Raw genomic sequence first — 4571 nt, 5'->3', positions numbered from 1 at the left:
GGTACAGAGGAGGAGGTGGTAGGAGGCCCCATAGTAAAGGACAGGACAAAGGGGCAGATGCCAGCAATGGAGGGGACAAAAGAGGGGAGGAGCAAACTGCAAAGGAGTTCCTGGAACAGAGGCTGAGAGGGAGGGAGGAGCTGCGGCATAACACTATAAATCAGGGCTGCCTAGTTGAGGATCATAGCCTCTGTATCACTGCCCTCTGCATCCTACAGCTCCTGCTTCCAGTCCTCCGGACATGGCCTCATCACTGCATGTCTCTTTGCTGTTCCTCACTGCAGTGGTCTTGGATCTGGGCATGACCCACAAGGCCTTTAAGTTCCATCATAAGAGGTCTCCCATTCTTGGTGGCTGGGAAGACGTTGATGCTAGTGATGAAGGTGTGCAGCAGGCTGTGAACTTTGCCCTCCATGAGTACAACAAGAACAACAATGACCTGAACCTGAGTCGCCTGGTGCAGGTGGTGCGTGCCCAGCAGCAGGTGAGTGGTAACCCATGCTGAGCATGGCTGTGTAGGAAGTGCTGTCCGTGAACACACAAACCTGGCTTCTTTCCTCAGCTGCGAGCCCCTCTGTCCTTATACAGGCTGTGCTGCCCGCACATGTTGAGGAGACCTCATTCACATAGATGATCCTGTGCCTGTCCCTCAAGGTCAACCCTTGCAGTGGCTGTGTCTGGGAAGTCCATAGTGAGCATGACCAGAAATCACAGCAGAGGAATCCTGGGTTGGGTCCTGGCAGGCACAGCCTGTGACATGTCTTATCAGATCCCATTCCAACCCCAACACGCAGAGCAGCAAGTTGCCAAGCAAGGGCCAGGGGTTCACTGGCTAATCCTGACCACACCCTGTCCAGGATCTGAGGAAACCGTGAACCAAGTGAGCACAGAGCAGCTACCAGGATTCTGTCCTTGTTCCCTCCTCTCCAACCTTTACATGCTGTCATTCAGCTCCCAGCTCTGACAACACCTCAAGTCTGCAAAGCAAGTGCAGCCAAAGAGTGTTTCCTGGATTCTGTGCCTATCTTTTGTGTGGTCATGCTTCATTATGAGCATCTACTCCATGCTTCCCATAATGTGTGTGCTGTGTGTAATTTTGTGAGACTCATAGGGCTCAGCTGTGCTTAATCCTCAGGTCACAGGTCTCCTGGATAATCATCCTTTTAGGCTCAGATCCTGATGAGGCGGGGCCACCCTACAGCCTGGACAGGAATTGTTGACTCAGTGCCCTAGACTGCACTGAAATAAGCCTCCCTTTCAGGGGTCCAGTTCAAAGGGTCCAACCTGGGCTCCTCTTTGCCAAGTTCCTCTTTCAGTCTTCCTTTGTGACATGAGACTCCCCTTTGTACCTGCTTGGATGGGAACAGGTTGAATGAAGGATGGGATCATTCTACAGAAAAACCTGGAGGCAAGTCTGCTGGCATGGGTTTGTCTTGAGTCCTGGCAAACACAGAGTTCAGCATAGCCAGTAACTGTGACAGTGGAGGATGAAGCCCTGAGAAAGCCCTGCTCTTCCTTTCTAGGTGGTGGCTGGCATGAACTACTACTTGGATTTGGAGATTGGCAGAACCACATGTGCAAAGGACCAGTCCTCCCAGGATGACTGTCCACTCACTGATGAGCCGGTATGAGTTTGAATTGGGCAGGGTAAAAGCAAATAGTGGGGAAGTATGCCTGTGTGTGCGTGTGTATGAGGTTGTGCATGGTTGCATTCGTGTGTGTGTGTGTGTGTGTGTGTGCGTGCACGTGCGTGCTTGTGCTTATTCAACAGTATGAGAGGATAACAGAGAAGCACTGTGGACACTGTTGACTTGGGTGCTCAGTGAGGCCATAACACATGTTGTGTGGGGATGCTAACTTTGTCCTTCTGGTCTTCCTTTTCAAAGAAGTGATGGGAGTGGCAGCAGGTTAGCTGAGAAGGGAGATGTCTCAGGTAGTCCCAACCTCATCCCACCCAGAGCCCAGCTCAGCAGTTCTGATCTGGGAGGACTGAGACCCACATGCTGCCCTCAGCCTCAAACTTTCCAATATCAGGTACCTAGAGATTTTGCCATGGGTGCTAAGTCGCTGTCTCCCTATATACCCCACTTATATCAGGATCACATTGCTCATATGGGCCGGGGTACTACTTGGTAATTCTTTGGGCTAAAGTGAAGGTCCTAAGACCTGCAGCACCTGTCCTGCTTGTGTTTCATGGGCTCCTGGACCTGCAGGACTCATCCATTGGGTCCTGGAGTATGACTACCTGGGACCCTGAGCTGGAGAAAGAGTCCTGAGGAGACTGTACAAACACACACACACACACACACACACACACACACACACACACTCCTCTCTGATGAATGTGGCAGGACTCATTCTTCTGTCTTGTAGTGGCACTCACCTTCTATCTCTCTTCCTTTGCAGATGCAGCTCTGCTCCTTTGTGGTCAACTCTGTACCATGGGAAGGCTCCTTGTCCCTGATAAAGTTCAGATGTCACACTATCTGAGGTTCTGTTTGGAAAGGCCACTACAACAGTGCTTAAATATATCCTCTGAATTGTTCCCAAATTTGTGGTGGATCTCAGCCCTGATGTAGTATCCTCATTGCACTGCATCTGGGCTCCATGTCAGTGGCTTCCTCCAGTTAATGTGGACACCCAGGATCTGTCCCCTCTTCCTTTCCCCTGTGCTTCTGAACCTTACCTGTGTTATGCACACTCGGCCGCACCTGCCTTGTTCAATAAAATCCTGCACCAGATCCCCTGTGGTGTGGTCTCTGGGTGTGGCAGAAGGGTGGGCAGACCTTTCTGCACAGTTGGATTCCATCTGGCTGTCACTCAGTCTTAAAGGTCATTGTCATGCACCTGAGATATGGTCAAGTCATGCACACTGAGTCCCCTAACTCTCACCTTGAGTCCTTCCCTTGGGGTAGGCCCTCCTGTCCACTCTCTGCAGGTATGTGCAAGATGTAAGATCTGCTCTGAGAACCAGGGTTGGAGATGGTGCTCTTACATGCCAGGGTGCCTGCCTCACACAAACTCAGTGTCTGTCTTAACAAGGGCCATGGCCTAGTTCTGTCCTTGGGTCTATTGCGGCTTTTGCTGGGCTTTTATTTGCTTCAGGTTGAGTCTGCCTTATGCAGAGTCCTGGGGCCCAGAGGGTCTAGGCCTCAGAGACCTGTGGGATTGTGGGAAATCTTGACATGTGTGGTGAGATTTCCTGATGAATGGGCAGACATCTGAGCAACTTGTCCATGGACTCTAAAGCTAAGGAGACAGAAATGGATCAAGCTTAGGTGGCTGGAGAGGTCACTTTGATGTAGAGGTTCGATTCAACCCTCTAAACAGATGGGACGCCACTATCAAGGACTGGTTTGTGGCTGGGGTGTACTTGTTCAGTATCTCTTCATCTTGTCATCGATCTCGAATCTCAGTGATGGAAAAATGGTTTCATTAACAGAAGAGGACTTTGTGTCCCTTGGGTCTCAGTACCTGGGGATACCTCATGCTGCAATCTAGGATGTCACAGGTCTAGAACAGGGGCTACAGGTCTCCAAGAGGAGCTGACAGTCCCTATCAACCTCTCACCTGTTCCAGAGCTTTGAAGATGAGAGCAGGAGAATACAGGGATGACCAACTCTTTCCACCCAGATCCTAAATGACAAAGAGGCTCAATGCAGATATAAGATGAGTTCTGACCCTGAACTTACAGTAACAATGACAAAAATCACAGTCAATCTGTGTTCTTCTGTTAAACACAAAGGCATCTATAACCTGAGGGAAAAGCTATGGTTCATGGCAAAAATGGCGTTAAAGTTCCACACTCTCCCAGAGCAGAAAAAAGATCCGACTGGTAATGAGCAGGTACCAAGCACCTTAGCCTGGGTCCTCAGTGCTCAGCACCCTAAAGGTCAGCTGCAGCAGTGTCCATGCATGCAGCAGGGCTGCACATCCTGAAATTATCTCTGAACAAGGAAGGTCCATGTCAGAGTCCACCCACCTTACAGTGCATGACCTATCTCCCCAAAGTGCTCTTCAGGTTGTCAGCTAGAAGACAGAACCTGAGGAATACAGACAGGCCACACTTGCCAGTCTTAAGTAGAATAGAGTTGCTTCCCAATGTGGCCACTAATGGCACCATGTTTAGCCATATCCAATCAGGCTAACACAATTAGGGACACAAGAAAAATAATGTCTGCTATCACAGGCAATGTTGATCCTGGACTGGGAACTAGTATGTCATGGGGTTTTCTCCCTCTCTCTCCTTCAGAAGTTTCATACATTTCAGGACTGTCATGCAATTGACATAAAAGCAAATAAGCCATAATTAGAGGAACCAACTCTAAAAGATTTTTTATCACATCCACCTAGATTTTCACATTTAAAGCAAGATTTAGAATATATGGCCCATAGTATAATCATGTGATTTTGTACTTGAGATCTACAATTTCCGAATAATGATAAAGGGGTCAGGGAGATTTCCAAGTACAATAAGCACTTCCCTGGCAAGCAAAGAGCCCGAGTTCATTATGCAGGAAAGAAGAAGAAGAAGAAGAAGGATACAAATAAGACAACCACAAGTGTGTGCG

At 49.1% G+C, this 4571-nt stretch overlaps 1 pseudogene; it reads left to right on the top strand.

The window, feature by feature from the left end:
- Positions 1 to 241: 241 nt before the first annotated feature.
- LOC101560353 lies at positions 242 to 2490 on the top strand (annotated as a pseudogene).
- Positions 2491 to 4571: the final 2081 nt, after the last annotated feature.

This window comes from Octodon degus, unplaced genomic scaffold, assembly GCF_000260255.1.
Source record: "Octodon degus isolate 3935 unplaced genomic scaffold, OctDeg1.0 scaffold00073, whole genome shotgun sequence".
Lineage (NCBI taxonomy): Eukaryota > Metazoa > Chordata > Mammalia > Rodentia > Octodontidae > Octodon > Octodon degus.
The sequence above is the reverse complement of the archived record's forward strand: the minus strand, read 5'-3'. Positions and strand labels throughout refer to the sequence as shown.